The sequence below is a fragment of the Protopterus annectens genome, chromosome 2.part1 (genome assembly GCF_019279795.1).
Source record: "Protopterus annectens isolate FY-2018-M chromosome 2.part1, PAN1.0, whole genome shotgun sequence".
NCBI classification, from domain to species: domain Eukaryota; kingdom Metazoa; phylum Chordata; order Ceratodontiformes; family Protopteridae; genus Protopterus; species Protopterus annectens.
The window spans coordinates 1,431,727,569-1,431,745,949 of NC_056729.1; positions in this window are offsets into that span (position 1 = coordinate 1,431,727,569).

Sequence of the window (18,381 nt, forward strand, 5' to 3'; positions counted from 1 at the left end):
GTTTGTAGGTTTCCTATGTTTTTATTTATTACCGGAATAACAATACTTCACTTAGCCTTAAAAATGAGGCTGGTCAGACTTATGGGTCTGCAATTTCTTGGGCCCATTGTCACCCCACCTTTGCGCACGTGAATGACAGTTGTTGTCTGGCACAAAGCCTATTTGGTGGCTGACATTGAATAGCCTCTGTAGAGGGTCTGACATGTCCTGATTCAAGGCTGGCTAGTAAACAGCGCGGTATGTTGTCTGGCCCCACAAAGGCAGTTTTCATGGCTTGGATAGTGCTTTGAGGACTTGTTCATGGAAGATTTGAGGGAGGGGTGTATATGTGGGTAGGAAGTCTAGGAATGTAGGAAAGAAGAGGTAGCTGAAATTAAAAATAAATTTTTGTCCTCTGGATTTCAGTATGTGATATCATTTATTATTAGCTCTACGCTGTTCTGTTTCTAACACAGTTAAAGAAGACTTTTTGGTTGTCCTTTGTCTGGGTGGCGGATGTTACCTCGTACCTGGCTTTGGTTGATTTGACCAAGGCCCAGAGTTCCCCGCTGAATTTAGTAAGAGTTTTTTTTATTGTGAGAGTTAGATTTATTTTTATGTGTGATGATTTTCTTTTTGTTATAGAGCTTGTTTATATTTTGGTTGTACCATAGGGATTTACTTTTGAATTTGGCTTTGTATTTACTTCAGAAAGGGACAGATACATCTACTCTTTATTTGTGTATAGAACGTGACAGTAAAGGATTCCACATAAGCAATGGGGTCATCCGAGTGGAAGTAAATATGGAATTTAGCCAGATCATCACTCAGTTTCAGTAGATTAGCCATGACAAGCTCTCTGAACACTGAGTTTACAGGATGTTTCAGGCTTCATTCTTAAGGTGAAGGTGACTAATTTGTGATCTGATTTGACCAAGGAAGGAGTTAGAATTGGTAGGGAGAAGAGCTGTCCTATATTGGTATGGACTGAGTCCAGTATTTTATTGTAAATGTTTGGTCTGTGGACTAACCGGACTAGAAAGTTTGTATTGATAATGTCGAGGAAAAACTTCGGGCATATAAGTTAGCCAATGTATACATACCTGCAAACTCCAGGTTTCTGCAATTACACACTCTGTAGTCATAAGTCCTGCATCATATGCATACCCCCCTACAAAAAATCCTAATAAATGTATTCCATATCAGAGGATGTACTTAAATCAAAACCCAAATTTCAATTAATTATCTGATAAAATAAGTAATATGCAGTTTAAAGAAACATGCTCATTAAGACCTGGAGTGGCTGTCACATTCAACCAAATTTGCTACTGCAGCTCATGATATTCTAAATAATTGCTCCAGTTACAACCCCAGTGGTATTTTTGGCCACATGCTCCAAAATGAAAAATACAAATTTGTAATGCATTCTAACATTAATAATGCGTTTTGCCAATCAAGCATTATTACTATTTCATTTCTTAATACAGTTTAAATGTTCATAAATGTGCTTACATTAATTTCTCTTCAGCGGTCCCAATAAAAAATGATGAGGATGATGCACAATCTGTGACATAGATAACTTTAACTGCGCTACAATTAAAGCAAGCCTTACTGAAAACTATGCTATTATCCACATTCATTGTGGGTTCTCAAATTTGTAAAAAGACTGAAAGAATGTACCATATTAATAGATTCTAAATTGCCACTACTGTTGTTTCTCTACACAACATTTTTAATGTTAGCATTCTTTCTAAGCATGAAAAAAATGTTTCTGCAATAATATATTACACATGATTTCAATTAAAAGTGACAGTTTCTATTAATAATATTTTTAATCCTGATAGAATCAACAGAAATAAGTATTACAGAAAAAAGAATTGAAAGTGTGGGTACTCTCAAATTGATTATTAACAATAGCTGAAGTCAAAACTGGTCAAAAACATATCTACTTTCTTAATACAAACTTTATCTCTCATGTTGTTCATACATTACTTGGATATGTAGATCAACATGGCCAGGCCCACCACATCGCAGTAGTGAACATGGCCAAAAGGCCATTTTCATCTCTTAGAATTTATGCAGTACAGGGATCAGGATGAGGGCAGCCATAGACACCAGGCAAACTAAAATTGTGCCATAATGACACACTAATATGGGAATCGAGGGTATGGGGAGGCACTAGACACTGGGAAAGCTACAATTGTGCCATAACATCACTAATACTACTATGGGGATGAGGAGAAAGGGGAAGCACTAGACACCAGGGAAACTACAATTGTGCCATAATGATGCTTACACAGGGCAGGGTGGAATGCACCAGCCAACAGGGATGCTATACTTGTGCCTTAATGGTACTTACTCCAGTGTGGCAATTGGGGTGATAAGATATGGATAGATGTGTAGACTGTGGAGTGCGTGTGTGCGTTTGTGTACTTGTGTGTGTGGGAGAGTGATGTCGGGGATGCCTGTCATTACTTGATGTGGCCACAGCATTAACCACCATGATCTGCATGTCACCGTAGTAGCTGAGATTCAAAGAGACATGCAAATTAGCTGATTATGAGGTATTTCCTTATTGAGGCTAATATGTCTGGGAACTAAAAATTCAGTGTCATGGGAGTAAGGTCTTTTTATGGCACATGCTAGGCTCTTTCATGAATGACTGGATAATTCTTTATGTATAGTTATATCTAAAAAATCAACATATGTTTTGGAATAATTAAAAGAAATTTCAAAAACTCAGTAGTTATATGTAAGTGACTAAAAATATCTATCATGACTATGTTTCCCTTCCACAAATGAAAAATCATGGATATTGTCTGCCTTGGACAACATAAAAATGTCATCAAGATATTGTAGATATAATGAAATGTAAAACCCCAAATCAGAGCCTAATACATGTTCTTTTTTCCCATCTGCATAAAACCTGTAAAGCAATGTCAGTCTATCAATTGCTATAGTGAAATCATTCACTGAAAACTGGAGTATAAAAATCATCACATAAAATTAAACTATGGATTTTATTCACATAATCATTTAGGATCATTAACATAACACCCCCACCTTTATCGGGTTTCATAACTCTCAGTGATTTGTTACCTGAAATCTGTTTCCATGGAGAACCTGATGTATCTCCTTGCTAAAGTTGACATTCAGTCCTCTGTGCATGCTTCAACACAGGTGGACATGATGTCCTTGGGTGTGGGAGGTGCCCCTGCCTCTGGCTCCTTTTTTCACTCTCCACAGTACTTGCTGGGACACATTGTTGTCTGGCTGTGGATTGTTCTATGAAAATCTGTATACAGACACATATTGTCAGCGTAACAGAAGTATCATACAAAGCATGCCAACAGTAGTACTGTACAGCTGGTAGTGATCATTGAAACCCCTAGCTATGTCAATATCCTGCAAAAAGGTCTTACGCAGACTAATGGCTGGTGCCAAAATCATGGTCCTAAAAAATACATTATTATCCCCTTTAGCAAACTATCACATCAATAGCAATTCCCTAAGCACACAGTCAGTGGTGAGAGATTCGGGCACACAGGTCGACAGTAACCTTAACTTTGATCACCATGTCTCCACAGTGGCAAGAAGGGCATTTTATATTTGTTCTCATAAGTAAGGGCATTGCTGCCAGGAAAAAAAAAGATTATAACCCCCCTTTACTCGTCCCTCATTAGGCCAGTAATAGAATACAGTGCTCCCTTTGGTATTTCCTTTCCAAACACCTGCAGCAATTGGAAAACCCACAAAGATTCCTTACAAAGAAAATTCAGGGTCTTCAAGATCTGTCTTATGCAGACGGATGAAATCATTGTCATTTTACTCTATGTCATACAGACTGCTCATAAGCGATCTGTGCCTTGCATATAGAACAATCTCTGACTAGCTTTAATTGAAATGCTGCACATTCACAAGTCAAATGGCATACGGGTCACTCGTTCAAAGGATCTTAACCTGATATGTGACAACAGCAGAACTTGCTGGAGAGATAGACTGGTGTCACAGAGCTTGCCCCCACCTTTGGAACAAGCTTCCTATCCATGTTAAACAAAGCCACTCATTGGCCCAATTTAAGTGTAATTTGGACAATTGGATGGGTAACTGGAAATTCACCTTGGGCATTCCACCTGTGTCTTTCTTGGACAGAGGCAATAGGTGCTGATTTTAGTGTTGTCTTGAACCAGACACCCTTAGGAACATGAGTTGAACTTGGCTAGGCTTGCAAGAGCCCTGAGGCCATTAGTCTAGCAATTTTCTATGATCCTGTGATCTTATGGCAGTTGCAGAATACATATCTAAAGTGTAATGTCTACCATAGATGCTCACTTGTAGATGTTGGCAGAACTAAAATGTGCAAGATGCAGTAGCATGGTGACACTGTCCTTGCTTGGTTCGCCTCTGACAATGTTGGCTGTATGTACAAACAATGTACACATTGTACTCAGTGAAATGTCATGGAATGACAGCGATGGGGTGGCATTTTTAGAAGGCATGGTTACATGCATGCAACATAAGTAATATGGTTGTGACAGTGCTGTGTGACACTATGGTTGTGGAAAGCTTATGTTTGCTAGACTCAATGGATGGCTATAGATCAGGCACATGTTGAATGCAAGTTCCACTACTTAGGAATGATAGTTATGTATGGGCAGCATGCATGTTCATAAGATGGCAGCCAACATGTGTTCTAAAAGACTGCTTTCAATATATGTAAGTTAATATGTGTGGTGTTGTTATATAGCATTGTGCAATATGTGACCACACCCTGAGGTGTGCCGCATCTGCTGGCATACTATGGAAACACAGATGCAGCAAGCTTTGCCAGGACCACATGTTGTCACCATCATAGGGCATCCCTAAGACACACACACACACACACACACACACACACACACACACACACACACACACACACACACACACACACACACACACACACACACACACACACACACACACACACACACACACACACACACACACACACACACACACACACACACACACACATTATTGTCCAAAATATACATATATAGATGATGTGATGGTATGTCTGTCTGTGCTCCACATACCCCTGACATATATTACACATGAAGAAAAGTAAAAGCCACTGTGCATGGGACAATGGATACCTATCAGCAGGTATATTCATAGTATTCTGCAGTATGATGGCCTACAGATGTGCCATACCAAAGAGATGTAAGATGAAACACTTATCAAGCAGTGCATGGGACACTTTATATACATGTGAATGCTGATGCCCAGCCTGTACAGGAGGACTGAGGAGTTATACCACAGGAATTCTGCAGTCAGCCTAAAGACATTACATGTGATCCATCAGAATGTATGTCTATATGCATGTTTGAAAACAGAAGCCCATGTCCAGCTGGTACAGAAGCTATGGAGAGGTATATCACAAGAATGTTCTAGTCAGGGTACAGACTTTACACATAATCAAATAACACCTGTTTCAGTACAGCAACCCATGTAAACCTCAAAGTTTGTTCATAGAGGGCCACATCACAAAAAGAGGTATAGTGGGAGGTGTTTGTCACCACCCTGTGGTGAAGTTGACAATGGTATGTGCATTGCATTTGGCCCACCTATTACACCCATGTGTTCTTACCGGAAACACAACTATGCCATGCATCATGTAGTACAAAAGAAACATTGGAAGAGGTCAGTGGGCAGCTCATCTCGATGTAAATGTACATGTAACATGTAAATGTTGATAATATCTTGATAATACAACTACTGACGTCACTTATCATAGCAAATTATTTGGGGTGATAGTGGATCTTACATTTGACCCGCATATACAAAATTGTATGAGAAAAACTCAACAAAAACTAGGATGCTTTACAGAGCCAAAAACTTTCTCACTGACTCAACTAAAACAGATTATAACTTTCCTGTACAAAATACGTCTAACAATGTTATCTGCTATAGTCTCTTTATAGTGGTTTTACATCCTGCTTTTCTCCTTGGTTTTCTATTTTGGTCTTTGTACAAAAACATCTGTTTGCTAGTGTTTGCAGAAAAATATGTTTTCATCCTGTAGAGAAATAATGCTGGTATTGTCTTTATCCATTCAAACTTCCTTGCTTAACAGTGTCATATGATAGAAACATGTACAGATTGTTTTCCTGTTGTCCATTTTTTACATCCTGTTTTTTACATTTTTGCTAAGTCTGTGAGAGGCCAGCTTTCTTGCTGACCATGTGAAATGCATATATTATTGCTAATTTTGTAGGAAAACGTCCATTAAGCAAATTCCTTATTTTCCAAGCCACCGTCATTTTAATATGGATGTTAATCACATATTGCTAAACTCTATTTCTACATTTACGCAAGCTTTATTTTATACATTATTTATTTTGCATATTTGTACTTTCAACTGTAATACCTTGTTGAGCAAACACTTATCTCCTCCCCAGTCTTCTTTATGGGGTTTTCATCCTTCCTAACCTCCAGGCTTCACAAAACTTAAAACTTGAACAAAGTTATAACAAAGTTGCTAAATTTGCAGCACATGCCCCTTTCAGAACCTACCACTGTACAGCACTGAAAATACTAAATTGGTTAGAACTATCAAATAAACTAAGGAATATACAACGTCTTACCACCTATAAAATTATCCAGCATCCATCTGCCTGTCCAGTACTAAAAAGCATTCTACAAAACTATGTTCCCAGTTGGTCATTGTGATTCAGTGACCAAAAACTCTTCTGTCTACTAACCTAGCAAATCTGTTGTGCATTCTCTGCACTTATCAGACTGGCAACAAGCAGTAAAATGGCGCAGTGAATACTTTCCTACATTACCCGTTACTCTAGGTATACCACAGGGTTCAATCCTAGGTTCGCTCTTATTTAACATTTTTATAAATAAGCTCCATTCTGCAACTGACTCAGCAAAAAGTGTACAGTATGCAGATGACTCCACATTTATTTGTGCAGCATCCTCCCTCTGAATTTCACAAAAAAAAACCCAGCTCTCTTTCACTGCTGTTGAATCTTGGCTTGCCAATTCACAGTTTATTTATTTATTTATTACAGTTTGATGACTGGGATAGACCACTGAGCTTGGAAGAGCCAGTTTTCAGTGGGGCCCAGGGGAGAAAAGCTCTGCAGGATATAGACATTTTACAATAGTTACACAAAAGTAAATAAAGTAGTAGAACAGTGAAAAATACAGAGATAATATACAATTTGTTAAAAAAAAGATATAACATTTCCAATCCTAGGTAATGATTTACAAAAGTGAGATTCATGTAGTCTAAACATATTAAAAGTACAGGTGTTTCAGATGAAAAAAAAAACATGTAAGTAAAACATTTGTGTACAGATAAAAAGATTTGAGAAGAGTTTTGAAGTTTGAGTGGCTCTGAGTATTTTGAAGGGTGGTAGGGAGAGAATTCCAGAGTTTAGCTAGGGAGCAGGATAATAGTAGGTGGCCAGGGGGTCAAAAATGCAAAGTTCCTGTAATCATGGCTGCACAAGTAAAAACCGCACTCTCCAAAGCCAAGAAAAATCATCCATGGGACCACACAACATCCCAGGCTGCATTCTAAATGAACTACAGAATGAACTGGCACCCCACCTAAGTACCATGTTCAATCATAGCCTCACCTCAGGCCTTGTGCCTGCTGAATGGCGCACAGCGATGGCTATCCCACTCCACAAGAGGGGAGCCACCACAGACCCCGGGAACTACCACTCCATTAGCCTGACGAGCCTGGTCTGCAAGGCCATGGAACGTATCATCATGGAACATATAAACAAAGACATTGGTAATCTCCAAACTCTGGACCCCATCCAGTTCGGGTTGGTAAAAGGCAGATCATGTCTCCTAAACCTGATAGACTTCTTTGAAGCAGTCACCAAAGCCGCAGACAAGGGTAAGGTGGTTCACACAGCCTGTCTAGATCTTGCCAAGACTTTCAACACCATCCCCCACTCTGGAATTATAGATAAACTCACTAAACTAGGTATAAATCCCTATGTCACAAGATGGGTTGCCAACTGGCTCACTGACAGAACACACAATGTGAAAGTAGCAGACTCCAAATCCGACTTCAGACCAGTGACAAGTGGAGTACCACAGGGTTCAGTCCTGGGTCCTCTCCTGTTTGGTATCTACTTCTCTGAAGTACAGGCTAACACAGAAGGTCTTTGGCTAATGAAGTTCGCAGATGACTGCAAACTAGGAGCCATAATCGAAACTCCTAATGATGTGGACATCCTACAAAAGGGCCTCACTGAGACAGATGCCTGGTGTCAAAGCCATGGCCTCAAGCTCAATGTCAAAAAGTGCATTGTCATCCCCTTTGATAAAAACTCTGTACCCATGAACTACAACATAGGCGGTAGTATACTTAACACCGAAAGTGTGAGAAGAGACCTTGGGACACAGGTGGACAGTAGACTCTCCATTGATAATCACATCGCCACAGTAGTCAGGAAATCCTTCTACGTGGCACACCTCATCACAAAAGGTTTCTCATCCAGAAATAAAGAGGTCATTGTTCCCCTCTACTCATCACTCATTAGACCCATTATAGAGTACAACACCCCTTTTTGTATGTACCTCATAAGACATCTACAACAACTAGAAAGGCCACAGAAATACCCCACAAAGAGGATTACTGGCCTCAAACATATATCCTACACAGACCGTCTCAAAAAACTCCAGCTTTACTCCGTCGCATATCGCCTACTCAGAGGTGATCTCTGCCTAACATACAAAGCTATGTCAAACCCAGAGCTGTTGGACATGCTCCACTTAAAGAAATCCCAATCCCTCCTAGCTACACGCTCTAGGGACCTAAACCTTGTCACCACAATAAACAGAACATGCCGGAGGGATAGATTCCTGTCCCAGAGACTTCCCATACTCTGGAATAAACTGCCTGTCTATATCAAACAAAGCTCTTCATTAGCACTCTTCAAGAAAAATCTTGATGATTGGATGGGAAATAGGAAATTCACCCTGGGGATCACCTCTGTGACTCTGCTCGACAGTGGCACAGGAAAATAATTTTTTTGGGTGGCAAAAGCCAGGGTACCTTTTTGGCTGGGCTTGTATAGGCCCCAGGGCCAATAGCCTAGTACCTACCTATGAACCTATGAACCTATGAACCTATATGTTTAGAAGATTGTGGTTTTCTGATCTTAGAGAGCGGTTGGGAATATAGGGGGTTAAAGAGGTGGACAGAGAAGGACAACTAGAAGGTTTGAATATGAGCTTGTGAGCAGTAGTAAGTCTAAGGAGTTTGAGTTAGTTAGGAATTTCAAGCCATTTCAGGGAGTGGAGAGAAAGACAGTGATGTGATGAGTTTCTGGAGTTGGTGGCAAATTTGGAGATTTTATTATAACAGGCTTCCAACATGGCCTGTAAGCCTAGCTGAAGATTAGTTAATGGGGGGGGGGGCATACATAAGAAAGAAAAGAAGGTAAGTAGAGGTAAGGGTGTATCTGGTAGAGAGGGTATTGTAATGATTGTGTCTATACAGGAGACCTAATTTTAAGTGAGATTTTTTGATATAAGTTTGGATATGGATGTAAAATTTCAGACTTTCATCAATTATGACACCGAGCAGTTTGGCATGTGATACTGTTTGTTATTCTGAGCAGTCACTGTAAAAGAGTTTTTGTCTATATTGGTGTTTTTGGATGGGGTGAAGATCATTAACTTTGTCTTATTGGCATTTAAGGCGAGGTGATTACTATGCATTCATGATTTGGTATTAGAGAAGGCTAACTGAGTTTTGAGAAGTAGGTCGGAGCGGGTGTCTACTGTACAAATAATGGTCGAATCATCAACATATTGAATTAGTGTAGCATCAGAGTGAGACTGGTGGAAGTTATTAATGAAGATGTTAAAGAGGAGGGGGCCAAGGATGGAACCCTGGGGAACTCCGGTAGGGGTGTGTAGAAAGGAAGGGAGTAAGTTTTTCCATTTGATGGATTGCTTTCTTTCAGAGAGGTAGCTGGTGAACCAGGTGATGGTAGAGTTGGGATAATAGTAAAGGGTGAGAAATGGTATCAAAGGCTTTGGTGAGGTCAAGGAACAGAGTAGAAACTATTTTGCCAGAGTTGCAAGGAATGTTTATGGAATCTAGAAAGGAGAGGAGGGCAGTGATGGTACTATGCCTGGGATGGAAATCATGTTGTGGAGGGGTTAGTAGGTTGTTTTGGGTCATATAGGACATCATTTGAGATTGAATACATTTTTCCATGATTTTTGATAGTGGGGATAGGATGGCTATGGGCCAAAAATTAGAAGTATCAGTGTTTTGCCTCCTTTATGGAGTGGAATGATAAAGGCATGTTTCCATAGTGAGGGGACATATGATTCTAGTATGGATCAGTTTATTAAGCTAGAGATGGGATGGGCAATGCTGTCTGCAGACAATTTGAGGAAAGTTGTGGGTAGGTTATCTGTGACAGGGAAGCATGGTTTGAATTGAATTCTTAATCCTTAATCCAGTTAATCCTTAACCCCAACAAAACAAAACTCATGCTATTCATAAACAACAAACCCTCAAACCAGCATTTAACTTTCCATACCTACTCCTCAAATAGCACTTAGACTGAGCCAGTATCACACACCAGACATCTTGGTATCACAATTGATAACCTTAGATTTGGTAAACATGTGGCAACTGTCATTAAAAAGGTTTATATCAAACCTGGCTCCCTGTCTAGAGCAAACTGTATCTTATGGATTTCTCCAGGCAATCTACCACAAGGACACATTTACTATCCATCCTCCTATATGCCTCTGCCATTTTCACCAACCTGAAGAAAATCAAGCTATCCAAACTTGAAGTGTGCTATAATAAAATTGCCTGATTCACTAACAACTCCCCATATAGAGAACACCAGTGTATTGCACAGCATCTTAACTGGCTAGAACTACCCAACCTCCTTAGATTCACCCAACTTACAACTGCCCACAAGATAATATAGCAACCTGAAAAATGTCCAGTTCTTCAAAACCTATTTAAAATCCAATCTAACACCAGACAACTCAGATCCTCTGATGAACTCCTTCTACAAGTAACTAGATCTAACAACTTCCACAGAGGCTTTCTTTTCTCCAATAGTATCTGTAGAATATGGAACATGAACCATCAGCCAATACTATCCACTGCTAACCCCCATATATTTAAAACACTTCTCAAGACCCATTTATCAAAATCATGGCTCTGCTCCTGTCTTAATCCCAGCTGAAAAATACTCCTAATTTCTACCAGACTAATATTACAGTTAGTCACTTTCCTACTAAGTCACCTTCATGTATTGCTCCTCCTTTCCCCATGATAATTAATGCTTCCCATAATAGAATATCTTTTAATATTTCCTCTGACTAAACTAATACTAAGTCTCTTGAATAGACTTACTTAACCCTTTAAGCAATACTTGACAAATCTCTTTATTAGTGTTAGACACCAAAAAAGTTGTACTAGGTACAAAATGTCTTATTTATATGTAAAGACTATGTGTGCATCAACCTAATTCTGTACCTGCTATCTTTACTTATGTTACTATGTGTATTTCAAATGTCTGAGTCTGTATACTTTCTACTTATGTTTCTACCAGTATAGCTCAAACCTATGTATAATTTATCATAATTGTCTATAAGTTTCATTGTATCTTGGGATTTCCACAGTGGGCACATACACACCTCCTAGGACAATTCTTATGCAATGGCATGTTCATAATAATGACCCATTGTACACAAAAGACATACTGCATAAAGTAATTTACCTACAAGTATCTCATATGGGACCATAAGTAATATTCAAAAGATGGGATATACTCATGTGCGTATCTAACAAACTGACCTGACTAATAAACCCATCACTATAGTTAGCTGGTATACTTCGCACAGTTATATTGCCCATTTGGTTCCAGCATACACACTGCCACAGGTGGATATTAAGATATAGCTGTGCGTCCCAGTGAACAGTATAGCCAGCACACCTCTTTATCAGTGACAAATAGCAATAACATGTACCTAGTGCAGGACATCTCCTGTAGTTTCATTAAGCCTCTCTATATTACTAACTCCCCCAGTAAGATGCTCCTGGTACAGTTGTACTATACCTGCCATGAGCATTCATATCTTCCTTTAGGTCAATGGCATATTTAATAAAGCATTGCATAATCCTGCTGAGCAAATACTAATTGCTATAAACCTTAGGCTAGAGCTTATATCTAATGAAGTTCTAACAAGGGCGAAAGCACTCATCTCTTGTTTTAAATTAATAAACCATGGTTTAAACAAGTAATATCAGCCTGAATCCTGCTTTCTTATTTTTAATAAGAATGCAGTGTGATCTTTGTCATAGATAATACATAATAAGTTGTGACAATGGTCTATTTTAGTAATATGTATGCCATAATTAAGAGTAATCATTCCCATACAGCTAGTTTCCCTTTTTTGCTTAATTACTATAAGCCAGCACAGATAATTTGGTAACATCTATAAACAAAGATCAACAACACATTGACAATAAAATGTATTATAATACACTGCAATACATACATAAATAGTAGTAGGGTGCTCATTTCTATGAACGTGACTACCATGTAGAATGTCAAAGCATTATATGTGATGAAGCTATGAGACGCATGTGTAGTACCATTCTGCAATATGCTGTGGTAATAAGAAAAGTGCCCATACATGTCATCAAAAGCTCATAATGCATTTTATGTAATGCATCGTGGGTACATGCAAATTAAGGATAATACACATATGCAATTGTACTCCTGAATCCAGGAAAATACTGTAATGCATATGAGGGTACTCACATGCTGAATGATAGGGTGTATGGTAGAACATATAGGCACATTCATGAGTGGGGTACTGGCCATATGATATCCTACACTAGAACCTGTGTAAACCATAAGGGAAGAATCTGAGTCACAGGAAAGTTACACTACCTGTACATATGTCTGTAACCATGGTAGATGACATGGGATACCAAGACAGTCTGATCACAATATTTTACAATACACAGATATCATAATGCAATGCAGACAAATAGCTACTGCATACATATCGTGACATTTTCAATGCAGTCAAACAACATAAGGTAGCACAAGTTATATTATTCTTAAATAAATAAATAAATCACACAATGGGTGGTAGGTACATTGACAGTTACACATTACTCAAAACACAGTGTTCAGTTGTGGTTTGATTATATTCCCTTCAGGGTCTAATTATACTGATAGGTTTGCTGCAAACATGTGTACAACATGTATATGAAGTGTGGATACCTTAAATATACATACCCTTATCCAGTAGTTTATGTACTATGGAGATGGAGATGTGCACCCTAGGCGTTAGGTAACATGGATGCTGAGGTGACCATCATTGCTCATGTGAATAGTACACCTAAAGCCAGTCAACAACAACCGCACTACACAGCTATATGTTGGTAATTTGGGGTGCATTGTATACAGAAACCCTAATGGGAGTGAGGCCCAAATGCTGTCTGCTCCACCCCAGTACACACACACACACACACACACACACACACACACACACACACACACACACACACACACTACATGTGTTATATATAAGGACCATTATTATTCAGTAGAAGCACAACAGTCTGCTGCTCTGCATCCATACCTGCCACACATATAACTCACAGTATAATATTGAGAATAGGAACAACAGGTACAACATTGCAACCTTGGCATGTGTGAAAAGGGTAAGAGTGACGCAATTGCTAATGTACACAAAATGACATCTGTCAGTCTGGGACGTGTGCACCTATAATGTCCTGTGACTTTCTGGTCATGGGGGCATAGCAGACATGCTTTGGGAGACTATACGTATCTCATATGCAGCCGTGTGATGTAGCTCATGTTTTTATTCCTGCAGTCCTCTTGGCCAATCATGTCTGTGCACATACATGTAGGATCAGCAATGCCACAAAAAGAGGGTAATGGTGAGTAATGGAACATGCATGCAACAGCAGTTTGTACATAGCATTCCTACATCATACATTATGACATGGTATAGTATTGGAAATTTGCATTAGCTGTTCCTCTATCATGTCATTTTCTGATGATGCATGTGGCACAGCATGTTATGTCTATTGGCATGCACCTGCTCAGAAATTATAAAGGATAATAACGAGTGACAATAGTGCTGAAATTTGCATAACCAGTGTTTTCATGTCAGAAAGTGTCTGCTTAATACACTGCCCCAAAACTACCCTTACCAGCTATATAAATCACTACATACTCTACACAGCAATAGCACTGTATCTGGAATGTTAATAATTATGTACATATATGTGATCTTCTTCCTTATTTATTATGTGTCTGTCATAGCAAACTGGACAGCTTGTTGGTCACAATGTCTACAACGAAATATATGCGGGTACACAGGGATGAATGCATTAGTAACAAGACCCCAATACTGGCATGTGCCTCTATATACTACCATATATATGGACATGGCAGTGACACACAGTCTTTCCCTGCACATGCTCCAACCTATATGTACATTAGTATGATTTACAGTACTATATCTGGAAAATATATGTGTGTGCATGTGTCTGTGCACACACATACATACACACACAGACACACACACACACACACACACACACACACACACACACACACACACACACACACACACACAAACATACACACACACACACACACACACACACACACACAAACATATATGCATCTGTGCTGCCATGTGCATGGAACACAAATAGATCTGTTGAAAGACGGAAATTTCTGTAGTCTGTGTACATTCCAGTGTATCACCATGTGTCTGTATATACACTTGGGTTAGCAGTTGTACCCATTACCCTGCATAGGTATACCTACATTTGTATGAATTGTAAGGCAACAATTAAACTTCAAATCTGTTTCCCTCCATAGTAATCCCTATCACTCCAAAACAGTTTTTATTCACTTTCTATTAGGTACGCCTTGCAGTGTTACCTTTTCCTCCCAGTGGATTTCTTCCTATCTCTGCATCCTACACCTACTTAACACTAAAAAAGGAAAACAAAAAAGAAAAGAAATAACAATAATTGAAAGCTTTATCCCTAACATAATAGCTGACGTAGTATTCTTATCCTACAACCTGAAATAGATGTCTAAACCTTCCTGCCTTTCCAACCGTGTCCCATGTACTCCTGGTTGTTTGAAGGAGCCCCCTAAAGTGAAATCCTTTCCTGAACTGATTAAACACCCTCTAGGTGTCTTAATTCTACCTTGTATATATCCTTCAACTTCTTTTTCTCCTCTCACTGGGATAGCTTACCTGACCCTAGGAGTAATCCCTAATGACCTGACTGATAATTTTTTTCTGGCTCTCCTTCCCCTTTGCTCAACCCGCTCCATTTGCCCTGTGGGCTCACTCCGCTCCCCTACCCTACCCCCAATTCCCACCCACCCCCAGGGGTCCTAGACTTATAGCACAATAACCCAACCCCCTACCACATCCACCAATAGCCCTCATGACCTAATTACACAATTAACAATACCACCTACTTGTTAATATTACAATCCCTTCCCTCTAGTAAAACTACTCTACCCATTTAACCCCTTATCTTCCTATCTCAACTATCTCCTGCCTCTAGGACAACACTCCCCCTTGATATGTACAAACCAAGCATTCTTAAATATCATCTTCTACTCTCCTCTTCCTTACTACTAAACATCCTTCTTATTTCTTACACCCTCACGCTCTATGAAAACAAAAAATTAACTAAATACCAGCTAACAGTAAAACAAACTTCTCCTCTCTATGTTTACACCCCACTAACACACAGCAATATAACATTTTCATCCTCGTACCTCATACCACATTTCCATAGAACTACACATATCAAGTTTTTCCAAAACAAGAAACTTTTCCCAACCACTTTCAAACTCTCCAAATGCTTACACAGTCACCAGCAGTTACTTCTCCTTTATGGCGAAATTCACACTAACCCAGGCCCAAACAACGACATCCCTAATATCCCCCCATGTCAACAAACTAATTCATTATACCCTACCACCACACTCAACTCTCTCCATATAATCCACCTAAATATTTGCAGCCTAAATAATAAAATTACCCAACTGCATGCCCTACTTGATCTCCATTCCTTTGATATCTTATGCCTAACTGAAACCTGGCTTAAATCAGAAACTAAGGACAATGATATAATCCCACAAGGTTATAACATCCATAGACTTGACTGTCCAATCAAAAAGGGTGGTGGTGTAGCAATACTCTATAAAACTGAATTACTGGTTACCCAACTAGATACTAAACCACCCTCACCAAGTAATAGTGAAATTCTAATCTCCAAACTACTGCTTAATAAAAATAAATCCATTTACATAATATGCTGTTATATCCCCCCAGGCAATAATACTAATACCCTTGAACATACACTGAGCTGGCTGTCCACCTCCTTCCCTCAGGAAACTATTCTCCTAGGAGACTTTAATATTGATTGGAATTGTTGTATTTCCCAAAAACCAACTTCGCACATAAACCTTTATGGCTTCAATCAAACCATTACCGTCCCTACTAGAATAAATAAATCTAGCACTAAACAGAGCACCCTTGACTGGATTCTAGTCAATAGAAACCCCCTGGCTTATACCACAGGCATACTACCTGATGATATCAGCGACCACCTACCCACTTATATTACCAGAAAAATAACCCCTATCCCCAAGCATACAATTATCAGAACAACCAGGAACAAGAAATATTTCAACCAAACAAACTTCCAAATAGAGCTCAAAGCTTGCGATTGTTCTCCCCTAAAATACTTACGTCTTGATGAGGCAACTTCCTACTTCATCAACAAATTCCTTCAAATTCTCAACCAACATGCCCCCACTTGAGCAATTAAAACCAGAGCAAAGCCTAACCAAAGAGACCAAACACAAAATGTTACAGAGAAATAGAACTTGGGCCAAATGGCATAGCACTAAAAACATGACGGTGGGAGGGGTGGCCTAATGGTTAAGGTGTTTGCCTTACAAACACAAGGTGCAGGGTTTGAATCTCACAAAGGATAATTGGCTAGGCTTAAAATGGCTCGCAAGGGCAGTTAGCCTAGTACTAACCTATGTTCCTATGTTCCTATGACTGACCACCAAACCTTTAAATGGCTTAGAAATGAAAGCAAGAAACTAATACTTCTAGACAAGAAAAAATATTACTTGAAATTCCAAAACACTCAGTACCAAAACCCTCAGAAATTCTGGTCAGGTATCAACAAATTACTACATCCAAATAATTCTAAAATTCCCACTCCTTCCAACCTCACTCAGAGTACACCCAACCAAATTGCTGACACTTTCAACAAATTTTTCTCTGAGATTGTTACATTCCTAGCCAAAACCTTGCCTCCTAGATCCACCCAGGAACCTCACTCCCTGAACAACAAACCCCCCTCTTTCAAATTACAACCAGTCTCAACAGATCTCATCCACACCCTACTTAGGAAACTTAAACCATGTTCTCCCTCAGCTGACCTCCTCCCATCAGAGTATCTACAAATTGCAGCTGGAGTACTTGCCTATTCTGCCTCCATTTTAATAAATTGATCCATAACTGAAGGCATTATCCCATCCTTCTGGAAAGTATCCCATATCATTCCTCTTCATAAGGGGGGTAATTCTAATGAACTTTCCAACTTCTGTCCCATAGCCCTACTTTCTCCTTTAGCTAAAATCATGGAAAGATGTGTCCATCGGCAAGTGCTTGACCATCTTCTCCAAAATAATCTTCTAGCAGATTGTCAACAGTTTTAGACCTTATCACAGCACAACTACTGCTCTCTTATCATTCACAGACCATATTAATAAAACTCGTAATAACAACTTGCTGTCCTCAGCTCTCTTTTTAGACCTCTCTAAGGTCTTTGATATGGTTAACCATAAACTCTTATTAAACATCCTGGAATCCCTGGAATTAGACTCCCAGGCAATCCAGTGGTTTAATTCCTACTTAGAAAATAGACAGCAAGCCGTTCTTTGGGATAATCACATATCTTCTCTGCTTCCCATCAAAATCGGAGTCCCACAAGGTTCCATTCTTGGACCACTCCTCTTTTCTATCTTTATTAATGATCTAAATAAGTCCCTTCCACAAACCATCTGCATTCAATATGCAGATGACTCGACATTGATATGCTCAGAATCTTCCCCAGCTGAGCTTCAGACTGCTACCCAAAAAGTTTTTACAGCTGCTGAAAATTGGTTCTATCAATATTGTCTCCTACTTAATCCCAAAAAAACTAAATTATTACTATTTACACCTACACAGAAATCCTCTACCTTTGACTTCAATATAACATCTAATAATGGAACAATAATATCCTCTGAGCCT